Genomic DNA, 24,393 nt, shown 5'->3' on the forward strand with positions numbered 1-24,393 from the left:
TCCTTACATTCCTGGAATGAACCCCACTTGATCATGGTGCATTATTTTTTAAAATATGTTTTTGTATGCAATTTTTCAGGTGAGAATTTGCATCAATGTTCATCAAGGATATTAGTCTGAAATTTTCTTATATTGATGTGTTTCTGCCTGAAATTTTCTTTCATTGATGTGTTTCTGTTTTGTTATCAGGATGATACTAGCTTCATAGAATGAGTTTGGAAGGGTTTCCTCCTTTTTTATTTCATGAAAAGCTTCTTTTCAGCAAAAGTATTGGTATTAATACTTTCTTTTTAGCAAAAAAAGTATTGGTATTAATTCTTATTTGTAGGTTTTGTAGAACTCAGATGTGAATACATCTGGTCCTGGGATTTTCTTGGTTGATAGGCTTTTTATGGTGTCTTCTATTTCCTTGCTTGAAATTGGTCTGTTTAAATTGTGTCCTCTTGACTCAGTTTGGGTTGATGATAATGCCTCTAGAAAGTTGTCGGTGTCTTCAAGGTTTTCTATTTTACTGGAGTATAAATTTTCAAAATAATTTCTAATTATCTTCTGTATTCCAATAGTGTCTGTTGTAATATTTTATTTTTCATCATGAATTTTAGTATTTTGAGTTTTCTCTCTCTTTTCATTAGATTGTTTTAGTTTTGTCAATTTTATTCATTTTTTCAAAAAAAAAACCCAAGTTTTCATTTTGTCATTTTTTTCATTGTTTCTTTTTTCAATTTCATTGATTACTGCCCAGATTTTAATTATTTCCTGTCTTCTATTACTTTGGGTGTTTGTTTGTTCTTCATTTTGTAGAACTTTGTGATATAATGTCAGGTCATTTATTGTTGACTTTTTATTCTTTTAATGAATAAGCTTAATGCAATGAACTTTCCTCTTAGCACTGCTTTCATAGTGTCCCAGAGATTTTGGTAAGTTGTATCAGAGTTCTCATTTACTTCAAATTTTTTTTTATCTATTTCCTGATGTTTTCTGTTATCCATTCATCATTTGGTAGCATATTGTTTAGTCTCCAGGTGTTGGAGTAGCTTCTTTTTTTATTTTATCATTAATTTCTAATTTCATTTCATTATGGTCAGATAGAATGCAGGATAGTATCTCTATTGTTTTGTATTTGCTAAGACTAGCTTTGTGGCATGAAATATGATCTATTTTAAAGAAGGATCAGCGTGCTACTGAGAAAAAGTGTATTTGATCATTGATGGATGGAATATTCAAAAATGTTAAGTCCAAAGTATTAATTGTTTTACTGAGTTCTTTAGTTTCTTTGTTTAGTTTTTGTTTGGAAGACCTATCCAGTGGTCAGAGAGGTGTATTAAAATCCCAGTATTATTGTGTTATGGCCTATTTGATTCTTGTAGTCGAGAAGGATTTGTTTGATATACACAGATGTCCCATCCTTTGGGGCATTGATATTTATCATTTTTATGTCTTGTTGTTATATGAATCCCTTAAGGAGTATAAAATGTCCTTGTTTGTCCCTTTTCACTACCTTTGGTTTGAAGTCTGTTTTATCTCATGTGAGGATGGAAACCCCTGCTTGTTTACACAGTCCATGTGAGTGGTACATTTTCCCCCACTCTTTCACCTTCAGACTGTGGATGTCTTTTCCTGTGAAATGAGTCTCTTGAAGGCAGCACATTGTTGGGTATTTTTTTAAATCCAATGTATTAGTCTATGTCTTTTAATTTATGCATTTAGGCCATTCACATTCAGGGTTATTATTGAAATATGATGTGTATTCATGAACATTTTGGTTTATTTTTGTTATTTAACTTGACTTGGTTTCTCCTTTGATTGGCCTTTCCATTAGTGTACTTTCTCTCTTTGCTGATTTTCACTGATGTCTTTTATTTCTTCATCCTGGAATATTTTGCTGAGACTGCTCTGTGGTGTAGGCTTTCTCACTGTAAATTTTTAAACTTTTTTATCATGAAAGGTTTTTATTTCATCATCAATCCTGAAGCTTAATTTTTCCAGACATAAGATTATTGGTTAGTGTTCATTTTCTTTCAGAGTTTGGTATATTTTGTTCTAGGATCTCCTGGCTTTGAGGATTTGGGTTGAAAAATCTGCTGAGATACAAATTGGTCTCCCCCTACATGTGATCTGATTCCTCTTTCTTGCAGCCTTTAAGACTCTATCCTTACTCTGTATGATAGCCATTTTTATTAAAATGTGCTTTGGTGTACATCTGCTATATATCATAGATGTATGTTTCCTGGCAAGTTATGAGAACATATCTTTTTTGGTCTCTAGGGAAAATGTTTTTCTTAGTACAAGTAAATAAGTCAATAGCTTCAATATGCTAACTCACAGTAGTTAAATATGGAACCAATGTAAGGTGTCCTTCAACAGATGAGTGGGTAATGAAAATGTGGTGTATATATATATATATATATATATATATATATATATATATACACACATACACACACACACAATGGAATATTACTTAGCCTTATGAAGAATGAAATGATGGCATTTGCAGGTAAATGGATAGAGTTGGAGAATATCATGCTAAGAGAAATAAGAAAATCCCTAAAAACCAAAGGTCAAATGTTTTCTATGATATATGGATGCTAATTCACAATAAGGGAGGAGGAAGGCTAGGGAAGAATAGAGTTACTTTGGATTAGGCAGAGGGGAGTGAATGGAGGGGACAGAGGATGAGGGTAGTAAGGACAGTAGAATGAATTGGACATTATTACCCTATGTGCATATATGACTACATGATCAGTGTGATTCTACATTGTGTAAAACAATAAAAATGAGAAGTTATACTCCATTTATGTATGATATGTCAAAGTGCAATCTACTGTCATGTATAACTAATTAGAGCAAGTAAATCAAAACAGATTTAATCTCACACTGCTTTATAAAAGATGTGCTGTGCAAGAGCAAAGCAGTCTGCAGTTTTGCAGGCTCCCCAGCTCCCCCAATAAACAAATGTCATTTTAAGACTCAGAGTCTTCATGCATAATTGGGGACCATATGCTCAGCTGTAGCTCATTCACAGCAGAACTTAACCTCTATTAGCTTTACTAGAGACTTGACAGCATGTGCACTTATGGTCTTGGCATTGTGTGTCTGCATCGTTTTCAGACCATTCTTGTGCTTCTAGGCAAAACACATTTTTCATAGGAACCTGTGGCCTACTGCTATTAAGAGATTCCTATCTTTATAACAGGGATCTCTTGATGCCATCTCTCTGTTGCACAGTTTCTGAAGAGCATCTGGGATGGGAGAGATGTCTCTGACCACCAGTCTTCTTCACTACCTTGCACACATTCCCATGTGTAAACTAAGATGTATGCTAAACAGACTAACTCAAAGATATCTTTTGTCCTTACAATTCTCTTATCCTTTTGAATGCTTCACAAATCTTGAGAATAGAAATTATTTTGAGTTTCATGTTTGACAGCCCTCTTAGATTTATTCCTGAAACATAGGCTCAAGGTGCTGATACTAAAGTCTGTGCTCTTTCTAGTTTAGTGCATTAACTCTGGGCTGAGAGGAAGAAGGAAACTGGAATTAGCACTGTAATCTGGAAATCCAATTTCATATTAATTTTTATGTTTGACTGCTAACAAGTTTTAAAAGTTTTTTTTAACCTCTCTTTCCCCCTGTTCTTCACATCTGGGCAAGAATATGAGTAATACCTTGGGCTTCCTCCCTTGAAAATAACAGGAAATTCAAACCACACAGTCCTCTGCTCTCTGACATGAACTCCTACCAGCCCCACTCCTAACCACAATGAAAACCCAGCCTTGTCTCCTTTCCTCGATCTCTTCAGATATTTCAGACCTGTTTAAGAAACAAGGTCTCCATGGAATTTTAAAGTTTACCTTAAAGTAAATATGGATATCTGTCTAAAGAATGGGATGGCTCTAATATCCCTGAATTTTTTAGTAACACATATGAATTGTAAATATCGATGATGCTTAGTATGGTATTTCCATAAATGCACATAGAGTGCACTGATCAAATCCAACCTCTCACTTTCAAACCTCCCTACTACTCTTGCTCTTTTCTCAATCCCTAGTAGTCACTATTCTACCTTCACGTGAACTTTGGTTAGTTTCCATATATGAGAGAGAAAATGGAGTACTTAGTTTAGTGTGTCTGGCTTATTTTTCTTAAAATGATGCCCTCCAGTTTCATAGATTTTTCTGCAAATGAAAGCATTTCATTCTTTTTCATTGCTGAATAATGTACTGTTGTGTATATTATATTATCCATTCTCTGTGCATTAATCATTTTAGCTATTATGAATAAAACCACAATAAAAATGGGCATATAGGTATCTCTTTTGTATGCTGACTTCATCTCCTTTATACCCAGAAATAGGATATTTGGATTATATGGTAGTTCTACCAGTTGTTGGGTATTTATTTACTTATTTACTGGTATGTGGGATTGGACCCAGAGACATTGTATCACTGAGCTACATCCTCAGCCCATTTCATTTTTTTATTTTGAGACCGGGTCTCACCAAGTAGCTTAAGGCATAACTGAGCTGCTGAGACTGTTCTCACACTTGCAATCCTCCTGCCTCAGCCTCCTGGGTTGCTGGGATTACAGGCATCTGCCACTGCACCTGTATATTTTTAGTTTTTGAGGAACCTCCATACTGTTCTCCATAATGGCTGTGATAATTTACATTCCCACCAACAGTGTATGAGAGTTCCATTTTCTCTACATCCTCTCTTACATCTTATTATTGTTTGATCATTTGTTTTTGATATTAATTATGCTAATTGGAGTGAGGCTAAAACTCATTGTAATTTTCTTGTATCCATCAAATTCATTATTGATCTATAGAAAAGCTACTCATATTTGTGTGTTCATTTTGTATCTCACTACTGAGTTTATCAGTTCTAGTGGTTTTGGGGTGCAGTCTGACAGTTTTTCTGTATATAGAATCACATCATCTGCAAACAAGGACAATTTGATTTCCTCTCTTCCAATTTGTATGATTTCTTTCTTTCTTTTGCCTAATTGTTCTGCTAAAACTTCTAGTACTATACTGAATAAGAACAATAAGAGTAGACACTCTTGTTTCTCACCTTAAAGGAAATGCTTTTCCTTTAAATTTTCTCCCATTCATTACGATATTGGCTGTAGGTTTGTCATACATATCCTTTCTTATGTTAGGTATATATAAAATTTGTTGAAGGATTTTTGTCATATGCATTATGAAATGCATTTTCTGAAACTATTGAGATGATTGTATGATTTTTGTTTTTCATTTTATTGATGTGCTATTGTATTTTTTGGTTTGCATACGTGGAAACATTTATATGGCTGGGATGAACCAACTTGATCTTGGTAAATGATCTTTTTGATATTCAATTGAATTCTGTTTGATAATTTTTTTGTTAATTTTTTTTTTTTGCCCCTGTGTTCATCAGGTATATCGGTCTATAGGTTTCTTATTTTGTTATTTTTTTCTGGTTTAGGTTTCAGGGTAATTCCAGCCTCACAGAATGAATTCAGAAAAGTTTCCTCCTTTTCAATGCCACAGAATGCTTTGAGAGACAATTGTGTTAGTTTTTTAAAAAAATTTGGCAAAATTCAACAGTGCAACCAACTGTTCCTGGGCTTTTAATGTTGAGAAGGTATTTTATCACTCATTCAATTTAATCATTTATTATTGGTGTATTCAGGGTTTATATGTCCTCATAGTACAATTTAGGTAGATCATATATGTTCAAAAATTTTGTCTATATTTTCCAATTTGTTAGAATATAGTTTTCCATCGTAATCCCTAATGGTCCTTTGTAATTCTACGGTATTGTTCATAATGTCTCCTTTTTCACCTCTCATTTTATTTACTAGGGTCATCTTTTATCTTTGGCTAGCCTAGCTAAACATTTGTCAATTTCATCATTTCAGACAATCAACTCTTCGTTTCCTTCACTTTTTGTATTGGCTTTTAGTCTCTACTTTATGTATTTTTTTCTCTGAGGCACCAGGTTTGATCCTCAGCACCACATAAAAATAAAGTAAAGATATTGTGTCCACCTAGAACTAAAATATAAGTATTATTTTAAAAATGTGCTCACCTCTGTCCTTTCTATCTAGAATTTCTTTGGTTATTGTTTCCAGTTGTAGCCCATTGTGACAAGAAAGGATACAAGGTATGATTTCAATTTATTTTGAATTTGCTAAAACTTGTTTTGTGGACAAATATAAGTTACATTCTAGAGAAAGTTTGATGTATTGATGACAAGAATGTGCATTCTGTAGCTATTAGGTACAATGATCTGTAATTTTCTGCTAAGTCCATTTGCTTGACAGAATAGTTTAACTCCAGTGTTTCTTTGTGAGTTTCTCATCTGGATGATAAATCCTTTTATTCTAGTGAGAAATCCCACACTATTATTTTATTCATTTATTTTGCTAAATTGTGTGCTACAACAGTAAGTGAATACACATTTGTAATTGGTATACATTCTTGTTGATCTGCTTGATCATTATATAGTGACCTCCTTTGTTTGCTTTAATAATTTTCACCTAAAAGTCTAGTTTGTCAGATATAAGTATATTTTCTAGGATTCCCCTTGCTTGAAATATAATTTTTCACCTTCTTCCTTTCAGTTTGTGTTTTTAATTATGAAGCTTCTCATAGACAGTGTGTTAATGGGTTTTGTTTGTATTTATTTTTTAGTCCATTCAGCCAGTTCATATTTTTAACTGGACAATTTACTCCTTTTGCATTCAAGATTATTATTGATATCTCAGGACTTACTTCTGTCATTTTGTTGATTTTCTTCTTGTTGTTTTGAATATTGTTTTCTGTTATTTGTTCATCTTTTCATTTTGGTGGTTTTCTTATCAGTATTTGATTCTTTTCTATTTGTCTTTCTTTAATCTATTCTTCTAGTGATATTTGTCTTTTCACATACTTTTATGATAGTACATACCTTTCTTTCACTATGAATACAGGACTTCCTTAAACATTTTTTGTAAGACTGTTTTGATCATGAGTGTTTTGCTTATCTTATAACATCTTTATTTCTGCTTCATTTCTGAAGGATATCCTTGGTAGGCATAGAATCTTAATTGGCAGATATTTTATTTCAGGTATTAGAATATATCATTCCATTTCCTCCAGGACCATAGCATTTCTGCTTTTAGTCTAATGTGGATGGCTTTGAATATAACTTGGCTTTTGTTTTTCTTATAAATTTTAAAATTATTTGGATGTTGAAGCAGGAGGATTGCAAGTTCAAAGCCAGCCTGAGCAAATTAGCAAGACTCTAAGCAATTTAGCAAAACCCTCTCTCTAAATAAAACATAAAACATAGCTGGGGATAAATTTACTGGTTGAACACTCCTGGGATCAATCTCTGGTGCACACACACACACACACACACACACACACACACACACTCAAATCTTTATTTGTCTTCTATTTTTTGACAGTTTGACTATAATGTGCCTAGGTGAAGATATTTTCTGCTAATGTCAATTTGGAGTTCTATAAGCATGCTATATGTGGATATTGATGTCTTTCCTCATATTAGTGATATTTTCTGCTATTATTGTATTGAATAGAATCTGTCCTTCACCTTTATCTCCTCGCCTTTGATTTTGCTTCTTTTTTGTTACAAGGTATTTTAAAGATCTTAAATATTTTCTTTATTCTTTCTTATTTTTTGTTTTCTTTCTTCCTTTCTTTTTTCAAATGGAACGTATCAAAAGATTTGTCTTTGAGTTCAAGTATTCTTTATTATGCTTGATCTAGTCTATTGCTAAGGATTTTATTTGTATTTCTGCATATGTGAGTGTGTGTGTGTGTGTATGTGTGTGTGTGTGTGTGTGTATACAGAGTTCTTCATTTCCAAGATTTATGTTCACTTTTTTTTTTTTTGCTTTCTTTCTTTTTTTCTGATGGGGGTACCGGGGTTTGAACTCAGAGGTACTAAAGCACTTAGCCACATCCCACATCCCCAGCCCTATTTTGTATTTTATTTAGAGACAGGGTCTCACTTAGGGCTTCACTCTTGCTGAGGCTGGCTTTGAACTTGCAATCTTCCTTCCGAAGCCTCCCTTGCCACTGGGATTACAGGCAAGCACCACTGTGCCCAGCTTCTTCTTTTCTTTTTTTAAAAAGAATTTTATTGTGAAAACTATCAGACTCTTCAATGTTTTATTATATTTATTTTATCACAAATCCACCCACCCACCCATACAGCATTCCTATTTTTTATTTATATTAGAGGTTATAATTATACATACCATTTGGGTTCATATTGACAAAATCATACATGCAAGGAATATGATTTCAATCCCACTTCCTCTTCCCTTTTCCTCCACTCTACTCTCTCTATTTTCCTTCCTCTATTATACCAATCTTCTTTCTTCTACATATGCATAAAGGTAAAATTCACTTTTGTACCTTTATATCAGGATATAATGTGATTTTGTTAAATTCATTCCATATTTTCTCCTTTCCCTTCTTTCTGTCCTCCCTCACTCTCATTATCCTTCTCCTACTTAACTGATATTCCTTGTATCTTTATGATATCTGATCCTCTTCCCAACTGCCTCTCATTATTTTCCTCTTGCTTCCACGTATTTGAGAGAACATGCAACCTCAAATTTCTGAATCTGGCTTATTTCATGACTTATTTCATTTATCAAGATTTTCTTCATTTCCAAACATTTACTGGCAAATGCCATTCTTTTTTTCTTATTTATGGCTGAGTAAAACTCCATCATGTATGTACACCACATTTTTAAAATCCATTCATCTGTTGATGGGCATCTAGGTTGATTGTATAATTTAGCAGTTGTGAATTGTGCTGCTATAAACATTAAGGTGGCCATATTTCTTTAATATACTGATTTTATCTTTTAGATAAATACTGAGAAGTGGGATAGCTGGGTCATGTAGTGATTCCATTCTTAATCTTTTGAGGAATCCCCACACTGCTTTCCAGAGTGGTTGTATTAATTTGAATCACATTAATAATATAAATGTGTACCCTTTCCTTTGACATCTGCACCAGAATTTGAGGATGAAAGCATTTGAGGATGAAGAAGAAGAAGAAGAAGAAGAAGAAGAAGAAGAAGAAGAAGAAGAAGAAGAAGAAGAAGAAGAAGAAGAAGAAGAAGAAAAAGAGGAGGAGGAGGAGGAGGAGGAGGAGGAAGAGGAAGAAGAAGAAGAAGAAGAAGGAGGAGGAGGAGGGGAGGAGGAGGAGGAGGAGGAGTAGGAGGAGGAGGAGGAGGAGGAGAGAAAATTGAATTTTACAAGGAGATTCTAAAACAAACAAAAAAATTGTGTGTGTGTGTGCTTGTTTGTATAAATATTCATGGCGCCTGACCCTAGGGCCAAGCCAGACCTCAAGACATATGTTTATGTGAATATACTTATGTGTGTATGTATATAATATATACCAAACAATAAATGCAAAGCATTCTAGTCTTGGCTCTGCTGAGGTGTTCAACCCTGCAGACAAATGTGGATGTTTGTTACCCATGAGGATTAGCTTTTCCTTAATTGTCTTACAGAATCCACGGAGTCAGCACAGGATGAGGGTTATTCATCTCTTCCTCTTAACTTTTGTGTTACTTTCCAGATATCCAACAAGATTGGATTGGAGTTGCAGCCAGTTGGAAGAGTTTTCAACTGCCTTGTTCAACAGTAGGAGCTAGCATGGACTATGATGTTCCCTGGGCAAAAATCTTCAATGGAATGATTAGTTCAGTGTACTTCAAAGATTGGCTTGATGCCCAGCACTGTGGCCTGTTTAGGTTACTGGTTTCCTGTGGGAAGACCAATGGGTTGGTATGGGAACAATCTGCATAGGAGGGCCGGTAGTTCCCACAAAATCCACACCCAGGATTCTGGCTGTCCAACCCCAGGTTCCTGGTATAATCATGTCTGTTCCTGCTCAGACTCCTAAGCCTCATCATCTGGAATAGCTGAGAGTCTTAAAGGGGAAGCAAGTTTTTCTCTGTTCCATGTCACCAATTGTTTTCCCACTGGAAAGAGATTTTAGTGGGTTTGTTTCAGTGATGCTCCCTTCCCCCTTTCCCTTCGACCAAGCCAAGCCCCAAGATATGTATCCATTGTGCAGGCACATTTTTTTCCCCAGAAGAAATAAACTTAAATTCAACCATCTGAAGATGGCTTCTCATTACAGTCTCCATAGTATTGAATAGAAGTTGAGAGAACCTGTCCAGTGCCAGCCTGCTCTGCAGGTTCCAGATAATCTGGGTTTGGAATGTCCTTCTGCACTGTTTCAATTTCTGTTCTGGTTACATCCACTGTGTCTCTCCCTTCCTCTCTGTTACTCCTGTCCTAGAGTTGCTGCTGCATCCCCCATGCTGATGTGTGCTTCCTGCAGGGCACATTTTCTGTTCCACTCTCTAGAGTGCCTGGGCTTCTCCAGGTCTCTGTCCACTCAGCATCTTCTCAGTCACCCACCTTGATGAGGAACTGCTCTCTTTTGTTCTCATTCCAAATCACAGAGAATCGGGTGAGTGTGCTGGCTGCCTTGAATCCCTTGTTCCTGAGTTTCAGAATAAAAATCAATTATCAAACTAAGTAGAATATTTTCTGTTTTCCCTTGTTGAGTGTTAGGATGAAATTGGTTTTGATTTGAATGTTTGGTCATCTTAAGAGCAAAAAAATTAAAAAGTACAGAGTTCTAAAAATTTTACTTCAACAAAAGTGAGAAATACAAAAAAGAAAATAGAGAATGGAGAAAAAAACATAGCAGAGCACAATAGAGGAGGGAAAGGGGAAATGCTGGGGAATGATATTGACCCATTTATATGGCTATGTTGTGTGCATGTACAATGTGAAACAATGAATCCCCCATTATGTGCAACTATAATGCTCCATTAAAAATAGAAAAAGTATAGAATCTGAGTCACCTGGAACATTATAAAGCTACACTGACATTTAACCCATTGGCTAGTATTTCTTGAACACTATGAAGTCACTAGCTTTATAAAAATTACCATTAGACATATTTCACTTTTTGACACTGAATATCAAATTATTTTCCCATTTAACCACTTTCCTGAGCCTGTGCTTCCTAATTATAAACATCTGTGACTTTCTCCAACTGGGCCTGTTGAGTCTGCCCTCTTCCTGCACCAGCCTTACTGCTGCTCCAATGCAATGATCAAGAAACTAACAAACAAGCAAAATCCTGGTAAATATTTGAGTTTTCAGGGACATAAGCAGTGAAAAGTCATTTGCCTCTAAGCATAAATATCAAGAATAACTTAAACAAAGTTGCTCCAAGACAATCCACCAAATTGAGCTGATGATGTGCATTCACTGCACCAAAATACTTCAGATGTGCTGACTGAATGATTTTCATTCATTGTTATACTGGTAAATTTTCAGAACATGAGGATTGGCTGGTATAAGAAAACTCTTGTGTTGAAAATACATATAGGGCAAATGTGGATTATAGTTGTCTTTTTTAAAAGTTATTCACACTTCCATTATTTCTTTCTAGTCGGTTATATTTTATCTTACACTTATATGATATGGCTACACCAAAAAAATTTGAGAAAGGGTAAAAAGTAAAAATTGAAAGAAGGTGGGGATAAAGTTAGATATTATGTGCATTGAATAAAAGAAGTAAGAGGAGGCATGAAATGAAATGAGCACAATAGGACCTGGACAACTGTGAGCTACAACAAGTTGAAAAGAGGCAAATGGGCTGGGGTTCTGGCACAGTGGTAGAGCACTTACTTAACATGTGTGAGGCACTGGCTTCAGTCCTCAGCACCACATAAAAATAAATAAATAAATAAATAAACAAACAAACAAATAAATAAATAAATAAATAAAACAAAGGTATAAAAAAGGGTCAAACAAGGAAGTGAGAGAAGAATTCAGAAATGACAATGATGACAAAACAGTAAACCAAGGACTCTTGCTTGTCACACTTTTACATTCAGTCCCTTATCCAGGAGAAGAGAAGGGGCTTTATTTTCTCATCACCTTGCCACACAGAATTTTTCTCTGCTCTGAGGACCTAGAACATGGGCTCTTAATATAATTCATTTGAACTATAGATTGGATCATGCTTGGGTCAGCCTCTGGCCAATTTACCTTATTATGTTCTTATTTGTAAATGACAAATGTGCCAAATGTTCCAGACACCTTAAGGGTTACATATCTTTTCTTTTCACATTTTTTAATTAGTGCATTATAGTTGTATATAATGACAGCATTTGTTACATATTCATAAATGCAAACAATCTAACAGTATAACATGGCAATATCACTCCCCAGAACTTCTGCCCTCCCTTCCTCACACTCCTTGGTTCCTTTCCTCTACTGGTCTCATGGTTTTAATGAGATTCCCACTCTCCACTCCTTTCTTTTTCTTCACAACATTTCACATGTAAGAGAAAGCATATGAACCTTGACTCTCTGAATTTGGCTTAACATAATGGTCTCAAGTTCCATCTATTTTCCTCCAAATGACATAATTTCATTTTCTTGATGGCTGAATAGAACTCCACTGTGTATATATACTACATTTTAAATTCATTTATCCATTGATAGGCATCTAGGCTCATTCTATAGTTGGGCTTTTGTGAATTATGCTGCTATAAACATGGCAGTCGTGTATCACTAGGGCGTGCTGTCTTTAATTTTTTTAAGATAAATTCATTCTGAGGACTTGTACAGATGGATCATACAGGGGTTCCTTGCCTAGACTTTTGACAAACATCCATCCAGATTTCTATTAGTTGCACTAATTTATGATTCCACCAACAGTGTAAATGCATTCCTTTTTCTCCACATCCTCTTCATCATTTACTATTTGTATACTTGAAAATTGCCCTTCTCACTGGTGTGAGATGAAATAATGTAGTTTTGATGTGCCTCTCCCTGATTACTAGAAATGTTGAAGAGTTTTTTTCCAAATACTTTTTGGCCATTTGTATTTCTTCTTTTGAGAAATACCTGTTTAGTTATTTTGCCCGTTTTTCATACAGTTATTGGTTGTTGGCATTGAGTTTTTTGAATTCTTTATATATTCTAGATATTAATCCCCTGTTAGTGGAGTAGCTCACAAAGATTTTCTCCCTTTTCACAGGCTCTCCCTTCACTCTTTTAGTCATTTACTTTGCTGTGCCAAAGCTTTTTAATTTGATGACATCCCACTTACTGATTCTTGGTTTTATTTCTTGAGTTTTATTTCTTGAGTTTTACAAGGTTTCTAGTCTGATTTCTAAACCTTTGATCCATTTTGATTTAACTTTTGCGCAGAGTAAATGACAGGGATCCAAATTTATTCCTCTACCTATGGACATCCAGTTTTCCTAGCAGCATTTATTTATTTGACTTTAGAGTTCTTCTTTCCAAGATTCCTGTTCAGATATTTATCAGTCTCTGTGTCTTCTGAATGTCATATTTAAATACTGTGTTGTCTTCCTGTTTCATTTAACTGCTTTTTTGTATTCTCTTGGATCTCATTGAGCTTTTTAGTAATTATTCTATTTAACTCTTTATCAGACATTTTATTTGTTTCAATTTCTTTGGAATATATTGCTAAAGAGTATTATGTTCTTTTGGAAACATTATATTATCTTGATTTCTCATACATCTTGTGTTCATTCATGAGATTTATGCCTATAGTGGATCCCATATCTCTATCACTCTTTCAGGATGGCCTTCTTAGTAAGTGACTTTCTCTTGAAGATGTATGGGTCTTAGAATGTCAGTTTGTTATGCAGTGTTCTTTTGATTCTATGTGGAGAGCATAATATTGTCTCTCTGTAGTTTCTTTGACTCTGATTAATGTGTTTGGGAAAAGTAGGTACCATGCCAGAATTGGAAAGACCAGTGTCTCTGCAAGCTATTCCAGAAGTTCAGAAAAGTGTGATGTAGATAGCAATGGATGTGGGGTCCTCATGGTGTGGCTATTTCTACAATGAGAGTGGTGGCCAAGATCAGGTGATAGAGATTTCTTTAGGCACTCTTGGTGTTAGCTTTACTAGTTGCACAACTCCTTCTGAGACCATCAGCACCAATAGTAGTGAGAGGTCTAAAGAACTGTCCTCCAAAAAGTGGTGCAGGCCCAGATGCTACATGGGAGAGACAGTAGCAGAACTTGTATCACCTCCTGTCTCTGATGCTCACACCTGGTCCTGACTGAAGTGTGTGGTCAGAGAAGGTGCAGGGCAGCTGGAAGCAGAAATCTTGTGGTTGGTGTGGCAGCAGGTAATGTGGTGTTTAACTCTGCTGCTACTGTGATAGTATGCACTGGGAGCAAACCCTTGGCTACAGTTAGGCAAATTTGCCCATAGCCTCCCCAATACTAGGTATGCACAGCTGTGGGTGGGGCCATAGTTATAGCCACAGCATTGTTCAAGGGCCTCTCAGCTCAACCTTGTGGTTGTACAGCAAAGGAACTGTGCTGTTACTTCCTTGCCTTGTCAATAACAGGCAGCTCAGCAAGGCACAGGAGAGAGAGAGGCAGCAGGAACCACATGGGTACATGTCTTCATTTCTGACACGGGCACAAGTGTACAAGTTCCTGACCATGCCATTGGTCTAAGAGGACAAGCTCCCTGATCTAGTTCTTGAGGAAAGCAGTGTGCTCCTCCATGTCACAACACCTGATGCCTTCAGTGCAGGGAATCCAGTGGGATTGAGTCAGAGTAAGTCTACTGAGTTCACTGAGGAGCTACAGCCCCCAAGCTAAAGCAGGGGATTGTCTGCATTGTCGCAGAGGTGGGAATATGCAGGAATTCAGATCCCTAAAACATTCAAATTCAGACAGTAGTCCACTTCTCAATGTCTTTTCTGGCTAAGCTCCCTGGGGGATCACTGAGAGATGATGTGAGATTATTTTCCAAAGTAAGGCTACTGTGCAGACTTCAAGTTATTTATGTGAGTGGTCTGCAAACCTGTGAGGACTGTGAAACAGTAGTTAGGATTGCCAGTATCCATACTAATAAAGTTTGTTGCGACTGTCATTTACCCTTGCTCCTATGAAGAGAGATTCTTCTTCTTATGACTATAGAAATAGGGTGGCAGATGCCAATTTTTTTTTCTTATTATGCTACTGTTTAGGTCTCAGAAACTTCCAAGACTCCATTCTCTTTCTTGCTGATTTACAGTGTTCTCCCATGGTAACTTGCCCCTAAATGCAGCTATACATCTGATACTCTGATTCTTCCATGTGAAGGAGAAGTGAGTACTGACACCACTATTCAGGCCTCTTGTCCTCTACCCTGATATTATTCACTAGGCTCTAGAAAAAGATGGTTTAAGGGCAGGTTCAAGTCACAAGTGCCACAGTCTGGCTGGGCACAAAATCATGAGCCACTCAAGCAGGAACAAACTTTATTTCTGAAACTCCCACCAATGCCATGAACGCTCCCGGAAAATATGCCGAACCACACACGCCACATTCTCCCACACTACACCAACAGGCAAATCCCTCCTCCGGAAATCCCTCCTACCGTACTTCCCCAACCAATGGGAACTCTATGGGAGTCCCACTAGAGCTCCAAAGTAGCAGGCCGAGGCATAATATCCAATTGAATGCAGATCTTAACATAATCATATCATCTCAATGGCTTGTTGCCATCACCTTTCAACCAAAAATGCCATGCGTCATTCTTACTTGGCTATGGCTCTCAGCAACAAGAGCGTGGAAAAGGAAATGAATAAAGCAGAGTAATAGCTGATCATCTCAGAGCTAAAAAGTCTCAAAAGAGATCCTTCCAAGGGAAATGTCTACAGATTTTGGTTTGGGCATGGGTAGGAATACAGGTGGAGAGAGATTTTTAAGGTATTTAGAATGGGAAGTGAGAATCTCTCAGAGTGTTTAGAATTGAAAATGGAATATGAGTAAAAGTATTTTAAAAGTCCTGGGCTTCAGAAAGATATTGGATACAGAAAATGAAAAGGATCATACAAGAGATAAAAATACAATCTTGAGGGCCCGCCTCGGCTGCCGCCGCCACCGCCACCGCCGGGGGAGAATGATCTGGGCGGTAGCGGGCGGCCCGGGCTAGCAGCCACGAGCCAGTTCTGCGGCTGCCCAGACAAGCAAAGGTCGCCAGCCCCGAGTGGACCCCCTCTCTGCCCCCCAGGAGGGGCGACGGGGAGCAGCTGCTGATGTCAGCTATTTAGTATTTTGTTGGGAGAACAGGGTGACACACAGCCCAATATTCTTCATAATGATCCTCATGCTAGGCATTCTGATGATAATGGACAGAATCATCTGCAAGGACAAATGAACTTCAATGCAGATTCTAGCCAACATAAAGATGAGAACACAGACATCGCTGAAAACCTCTTTCAGAAAGTTAAAATTCTTTGTTGGGTTATGACAGGCCCTCAGAATCTAGAGAAAAAGGCCAAACATGTCAAAGCTACATGGGCTCAACGTTGTAATAAAGTGTTGTTTATGAGTTCAGAAGAAAATAAAGACTTTCCTACTGTGGGATTAAAAACCAAAGAAGGCAGAGATCAACTCTACTGGAAAACACTTAAAGCTTTTCAGTATGTTCATGACCATTATTTAGAAGATGCTGATTGGTTTTTGAAAGCAGATGATGATACATATGTCATACTAGACAATTTGAGATGGCTGCTTTCAAATTATGACCCTAAAGAACCTATTTACTTTGGGAGAAGATTTAAGCCCTATGTAAAGCAGGGTTACATGAGTGGGGGAGCAGGATACGTACTAAGCAAAGAAGCCTTGAAGAGATTTGTTGATGCATTTAAAACAGAGAAATGTACACATAGTTCCTCCATTGAAGACTTAGCCCTGGGAAAATGCATGGAAATCATAAACGTAGAAGCTGGAGATTCCAGAGATACCACTGGAAAAGAAACTTTTCATCCCTTTGTACCAGAACACCACTTAATCAAAGGTTATCTACCCAAAACCTTTTGGTACTGGAATTATAACTACTATCCTCCTGTAGAGGGTCCTGGTTGCTGTTCTGATCTGGCAATTTCTTTTCACTATGTTGACTCTACAACTATGTATGAATTAGAATACCTCGTTTATCATCTTCGTCCATATGGTTATTTATATAGGTATCAACCTGCCTTACCTGAGAATATATTAAAGGAAATAAATCAAGAAAACAAAAATGAAGATACAAAAGTAAAATTAGGAAACCCTTGAAAGAAAATTGTGAATGAACCGAGGTAAAATGTCCAGCATTGCAGTGAAGAACTTCTGCATTTCTGACATAGAACCCTGAAATCCCATTGAGAAATTCATTCTATGAGAACATTCCATATAGAAATCTTTCAACTGAAAGACTGTAAACTTAAGCTTTAAATGAGCTGTGAAGTCTGTTAAAATGTGTTTTGATACAGTAATATATAAATATAAATACATATATATGAAAAATACGTGTTTTCTTAAGACAGTGGCAAGGTAGAAGAACTAGAAGAGATTTTGTTGCCTGCTCCTGACTGTGTGTAATATTGTCACTGAAAAACTGAAACAGTTAAATTTGCTAAAACTGCACTGTACCATGTAACATACACAATGCTAAACAGATCTGCCTTAAATTTAGAAGGAAATATAGTTGCTCAGTGTTGTTTATACTCATTTGCTGTGTGATATAAATGAAACAATCCCACCACACAGTTGTCTAATGAAAATTCTGCTGTGATTATTTATAATCAGCAATATTTATTCAAAAAGAAGGTAGAATAAGAATGGCACTTATCCTAAAGTGCATTAATAAAATTACATTTTCAAAGTTAAAAAAAAAATACAATCTTGAAATACTTCCCTTTATGTAACCACAAATAACACATTTGGAGAATAATAAAACCCTTTTCTTGCCTTTGGTTTTGTAGCTGTGGACTTTTGACCCGAATGTGAGAACTTTAAAAAATTCCATATCCAGTTTATGAGATATAGTAAAAAAATGTTTCTCCAGGATAAATATGACCTCTGTCTATAAAAGACAAGCAAGTAAGAAAAAAAATTCAAAATTAAATAAATAGGGTCCCACTTTGTTGTCCCCAAACACTGTCATTTCTTAGTGCTTGCTAATGTTTGTGCTACTTCATGCAGCTTCATAACTGCTGTCATGTAGCACTACCTTTGAGAGTTTCCTAAAATTGTGGTAGCTATGACAGCTCTCTGACCTGCTGGATGACCCTGAAGACAAAGGAGGGAAAATCCAGGGATAATGAGTATGTGCTTCCCTCAGCAGCATCACTCACTGAGGGACACTGTTTGACAGTATATTGCCCCTTGGACAGGTGTCCCATTTCAGCAACCTGAGTTCTTGGTAGTGGTCATTGGCAGTCCAGGTCCAAGCCATACCGGTCAAGATGAATCTTTCAGGTGATTGAAATACAGGCTGCCAGACAACACAGTAATTTCTCTTCAGTAGCCGTTGGAAAAGACACTGGGCCTCAGTGGGTAGGTAAACTGGAGCCAGAGTGAAGGGATCAATTGGTTTGATGGTGTAAGATTGTATGAATCCCCATGGCTCCTGGAAGCCTGGGTGCTGCTGGGGCAAGCCCCACTTACAGTGTTGCCTCTCTTGCAGATGTTGTTTCTCGCTCTTCAGCCACTCAGAGGTCAGCTGCAACACATTGGAAAGAGAAGGAAGTGACTGCTTGCAAGACCAGTATATAAAGAGGCCACTCACAATTTTTTTCCAGTTAGAATTTATTACATCAAAACAACAGGAGGCTACTCTATACCACCAGGATTCAGATGAGGAAAAGGAAATTTTTTCCAATCATCCAGAAATGAAAGCCATTCCAAAAAGTGTTTAAAAAGGAAAACAGGGACTATTTTGCTAAGGGGCACTGATAGAAGCTACTTTCTAGAATCACTGGGCTTCTACCCATCTCTCTCTTTTCCTCTTATCAACCTGAGTCAGAAACTAAGAAGTTTGGCTTGAAGCATGTAAATATGTAATAAATTGGGTAGAATCCCTAGGGGAACTGCTGCCTCATACACAGAAGTTTCTCCTCCAGGCCTGTCCCTATCACTGACTTCCACAGTGTCCACACTGTAGAGCTCAGCCATGTTGACAGTCTCCCTGGACTCTCTGCAAAGGGAGCTGCCCTAAGTCCTCCCCACTATAAATTCTTTATAGTTACATCTTCAGATTTCCACTGGTGGATATCCATCCTGTATTTTGTAGTAATTATTACCATAGATTATAAGAATGATAATAATATTTAGAAAAGTACAGGAGGTTCTCCCCTGGACTTAGAGTAGAAGCTTGCTTGAGTTCCATTTTGTATTTTTCATAACTGGGTTCAATGTCCCCACACAGGGCTGAGATTGAGTTAATAATAAAGAGCCTTCCTCGTTGAATGGAAAGGAGACATTAAAGGAATTTTTGAGCCCCTATTTTAGATGTGCAAGTAAAATTATCTGATTTGATCACAAGACTACAAGAAACCTGAATAAACCCTGTAGTTTTAGCTACTTTTATTAATTAACTAATTGTTAAATGTTATCAAGTTTTCAAGGTCACATAGCAAAACCATGTATTCCCACTAGCCTTACTGTAGATAATACCTCTGACATGTAGGTCAAAATGTTACCAGTTGCCTAAGTTGATTCTCAGGAACTTGGACGTAGCTTAAATATGTTGAAACACTCACCCTTCACTGGGGCCTGCACAGAGTGTGAGAGGAAGGCTTATTTCCTAGGAAGACACCACTTGGTAATTTGCTGAGCAATCCGTGCTTTCTAAAATGAACAGGGTGTTCATATTATTAGACATTTGAAATAGAAAATGTTCTAAAGATCCAGAGCAAGGGGGATACCGTTTCTCTATGCTTTCTCTGGCAAGCAGAGCCTACTGACTGAAGCTGACCCTGCCCTGAGAGGGGGGGAGAAAAACCCAAAGAAGGCAGAAATGGATGACTCCCTGTCTTTCCTTGGATTATGTGAGTTTTCTTCCTCTTCTCCATTTTTTCTTTTTCTTCCTCTTCTCTATTTTCCAATTTCAAGGATCACTCGCTGAATTTCAAATGGTTAATAGAGTCCCTTATAAAATGACCTCTTAACCAGGCTGGGGCTGTAGCTCAGTGGCAGAGCACTTGTCTTGCACGTGGGAGGCACTGGGTCTGATTCTCAGCACCACTTAAAAAAATACACAAAGTAAAGGCATGCTGTCCATCTACAACTACAATAAATAAACAGGTAAATAAATAAACAAATATTTTAAAAATTAAAAAAAAACTCTTGAGTGTGCTTTAAGGAAAAGACTAGTGGCAGAGTCCTGGCAAGAAAGAACCAGCACTCTTAGCTGTCCTTCACTCATTAACTAATGGATTGGAAATGTACTGGGGAATCCACAAAGCTTTCAGCCAGAGCCAGGTGAGGGATGGAAATAGGGCAAGAAAAGTGAAGCAAATGGAGTACAAAGTTGAAGCAAATGCTCTCAGACTCTCTTAGGTCACCCTAGTCCTCCCCAGGATGGTGCTGGGTCATAGGACTCTCTGAAGGTACCCTGAAGGAGTTTGGTATATTCCTTTTCCCTCAATGCATCATAAAACATCAGAATTTTTCAAGCAGAAGTGATATTAGGCAACTGAAAAGAAGGAAAAAAGAAAAACAGAAATAAGAAAACACATGACACAGAAGCACCTAGAGAAAATATGCTTTGTCGGAGTCCAGCTACAACAGGGGGTCTCAAGAGACGAATAGATGGTGAGGAGTCGGCAAAAGTGGGGTGGAGAAACAACACAGACACCAAAGTGAAGGTGCTGAATCCCAATCTTTACTTGTGAAGTTCATCATATATACTTTTCATTTTGGCAGGCTCACAGTACTTTGTGATTACAAAACAGGAATCATTATTCAAAGAAACAAAGTATTACGTAGCTACAATTAGAATAGAAGAATGTATCTTTGCTTATGCATAAGCAAGCATTTTTCCTTTTAGTTTGCGTTTTGCTTTGAGCTGTTTCTGCTTAGTTAACTTTTAATAATAGTCAGAAATGTCCCAGACTATTGGCCTATACTTTGACTATTCTTTCTTGACTTACTGACTGGAACCGGTGCCATGGTTACGGCAAATGTTAACTTGTTATTAATTTTAATCAAACAAGAGTAAGAGCACAAACCATTGTGCACAGGAACAAGAACAAGTTTCCCAGTACTAAGCACTAATCTGTCTTCTTAACATTAATTCTTCTTCTCTAGATTTTAATTTAATTTCTCAAAAAAATTCCTTGACAGGAATACAGGGAGTTTTTCATTAGACATTAACAATTTATGTTCTACAGCTGAATCATTGCATTTAGAGCAAACAGATCTATTCTTTAGAAGTAGTTCATTAATTGGGAAAGTCATTTTTTTCCTTCATACTTAATGGTCATATGAGAAATCTCAACTATACTTATTAAAGGAATACTAAAAACAAACCAGCCCATTTCCAGAAACATACTGCGCTCCTCCAGAAGATGGACACCTTGCGCCATCCACCTCAGTAGGGACTTGCCATTGCCTGAGTCAGGGGAGGGGCGCAGCAATGCTTGCTTAAAATAATCATTTCCTGGAATTGAGATGAGACTTGTAAATGAAACCGAAAGTCTGTTTTCAGCATTGTGGGTGGGCCAGTATTACAGGACACAGCCAAACTATGGAATGGAGGGCTTACTAACTTCATCAATTGATACAACACTTTTGGAGATTCTACAATATACAGGCAGTGTCACTGTACTCACTGTGAAGAAATCTCAGGAAGGTCAGACATGGGCTTATCACGTGTGGACTCCTAGCACAGCAACAGAGAACACAGGCCCCAGTACAAGCCTCGGCACAAGAAAACAAGGTAATCCCCCCAAAGCTATGTGGGGGCAATGGGAAAATTTCTCTCTGACCTCTCAAGGGCCACTGGAATGCAACAAACAAACATCAAATAGGAGAAAAGTTATATATATTTATTTTCATGCAAAATGGCAAAACCACAGCATGGGGGACAATCACAGGAATATGATTAACTACCTATATAACATTATGCACAAACTTACATATCCCTTTTCTATGAGGTAGGGTTGAGATTGGCAGATAATTTTGAAGGATTAGAAATTATTTTTAGTAAAGAAGGTGGTCTCCAAGACAGTCTTTGAATTTTGAATGAGCCCAAGGGATAGAATGTGGTAAGAAAAGTTCATGCAAATGTAGTTTTATTTCTCAGTCCTCTATTTGAGATTGATACTGGGAATTCAGGGTAGTGATAAAAAGCCATTGTTCCCTTTTGCAGTCCATATTAATGCACATTAAAAAGAAGTCATTCCCTGAAAATGGATTATTGGTAGGACATAGGAAATGTCATTCCCTGAAATGAATTATTTACATCAAATTGCTCAGCATGCCAAAATAATCCAATTTCAGGGAATGAAATTTCCTAGGCCCTAACAATTCTAAGATGCTGGCAATCACAGAGAAAGTCTTAGAGGTTCAAATTAAACCCTTAGAATATTGTAGCTGGGGAGATCCCCCCAATCCCTCCTTTTCTGACACATCTGATCTTCCAAGTCAGTTTTGTGCTAGGGGGAAAAAAATTATATTTGAACATGTCCTTCAGGCCAAGCATTAGGTGAGAGTCACCAATGTCATCTCCTTTTGTCCTCATGGCTATTATTGAGCTAGATAATAGTACTGCTGCTAAAAATTTAATCCACCATTTAGCTGCTTCTCATCATTCTACTACATTATTATCTTCTCATTATTCTTCTGCTTCTCCTATATACAGATAATGTAGGGATAATGTAGCTTTAAATCTGCTCTTTTTCCTCCAAAGGTTTTAATAAGTTTAGTTATCAAAATGAACTCACAACATACATACTGTGAGGGAAAACATGCCTACAAATTTTTAATGTGCTTAAGCATGAATTTCATACCAAAGCATGAGGCTCAAAGAGGGCAAGATGGGTGAACTTTATGCAGAGCTAAGCTAGGGTATAGGTGCTGGGTTTCTGGGAGGGAGGGTGGCACAGCCCTAGAAGGGCAGGGACCAGGAGCACAGTGTTGTCTTTTTGTGCAGGTGAAGTTTCCTAGGTAGCAGCCACCTGGGATAACCTCTCTCTTGGCAAGGTTATCTCAATGTCTTGAAAAGACCGTTATTAGTTTGGAAGGGGATATCAAAGAGAAAAGCCTCTACCTGCATGCACTCTGTACTTTATCAGGGCTGGTATAGATTTATTTTAACACAAGAAAAACCTTCTAGAGCCTTCTTTTGTCTAAAAAGTTAGCAGTCTCTCTGAATAGCGAACTTAAACTATACCACAGAAATATATTTAAAGTGAGATGTTAAAGGATTTTAATCTCTCTCTGTAGTAACTGTTGGATTCTGAGATCAAATATTTGACTAATACTAAAACTCTTGTTCATAAAAGAATGCCTATGCTCCCACTGAAAGGGAGAAGATCAGTCTTACTGGTAAGACACTAGGTCACCAGCCTTATACCCACTGTATTCCTCATGTCAATTAATTGGAATAGCCATCATCATTCCTGAGGAAAACAGCTCAGATACACTATGTTCCTTATTCAGATATCACACATTGCTTGAACATTCATATATTTCATACTCTTTGTTTGGAACTAAAGTAATAAACGTGAATAAGAGAATATCTCCCACAACAGGAAGGAGAACTGGGAGGTGTTCTGCTCTGAGGTTAAGTTCAGTTCCTTCTCTTAATAAAGAAACCCAAACTGACTGCAGCTGTGAAACCTCTGCCTCTCACACGTGGGGAAGGAAGCTGCTCTTGGTGGTGCACTTTTCTCTGGAACAACCTGAAGACAGGCTCTTGGCAGTAAGGAGACAAGTAGGTAGATTAAAAGTTGCAAAATGGGGTAGACAGAGAGATGTAACAACAGACCAAGATGGTTCTAAAAACTGCAGTTGAAGTTCCTTGATTAAGTTTCCAGATCTGAGGGAAATAATGGCTTCTGCTTCTGCTCCCTGGGCTCTTGGTTCTGCCCTGAGTCATCCTTCCTTTTTTTATATATATAGTAGTTAATGTTCAGAGGTGAGCAGTTTTATCAACTTGCTTCCTGACAGCAGAATTTGGGGATGGAGGTGAGGGGACATACCAGCCTGTTTTTATTTTCTTCTCACTGTATATCTTTCTGTTCAAGCTGGCAGGCTCTCTGTTGAATGATATGTGTCGTGGAGATCAGAAACAGGTCCTTCTTCCCTGGTGTTGAAGAATATACCCCCCCCCAAAATGCCAAAGCAAGTATAGAAAGCAAGTTTTATTTAAGAATGTGATAGAGAGAAATTTCTAAGAGAAGTGGCCCTAGAGTGAGGTTTCTGTAGGAGGGGGTGCATCTTGTTCTCTTATGAGTCTCAGAACATCTTCTTTTTTCTCCATATATGCCTTGGAGCAGGGAAGTTGGAGTTTGTGGTTAACAATCCT

At 37.2% G+C, this 24,393-nt stretch overlaps 1 protein-coding gene and 1 pseudogene across 1 annotated transcript in view; both read left to right on the forward strand.

Annotated features, from left to right (window-relative positions):
* Window positions 1–16,037: 16,037 nt before the first annotated feature.
* LOC144377112 (glycoprotein-N-acetylgalactosamine 3-beta-galactosyltransferase 1 pseudogene) lies at window positions 16,038–17,560 on the forward strand (annotated as a pseudogene).
* A 3,980-nt stretch (window positions 17,561–21,540) lies between these two features.
* Window positions 21,541–24,393, forward strand: part of LOC101970140 (interferon-induced very large GTPase 1) — an 80,096-nt gene continuing 77,243 nt past the window's right edge. Inside the window, 1 exon segment of the mRNA XM_078046561.1 lies at window positions 21,541–21,801. The gene's annotated coding sequence lies outside the window, so the exon portion shown is untranslated.

The sequence above is a fragment of the Ictidomys tridecemlineatus genome, chromosome 4, assembly GCF_052094955.1.
Source record: "Ictidomys tridecemlineatus isolate mIctTri1 chromosome 4, mIctTri1.hap1, whole genome shotgun sequence".
In the NCBI taxonomy this organism is placed as follows: Eukaryota; Metazoa; Chordata; class Mammalia; order Rodentia; family Sciuridae; genus Ictidomys; species Ictidomys tridecemlineatus.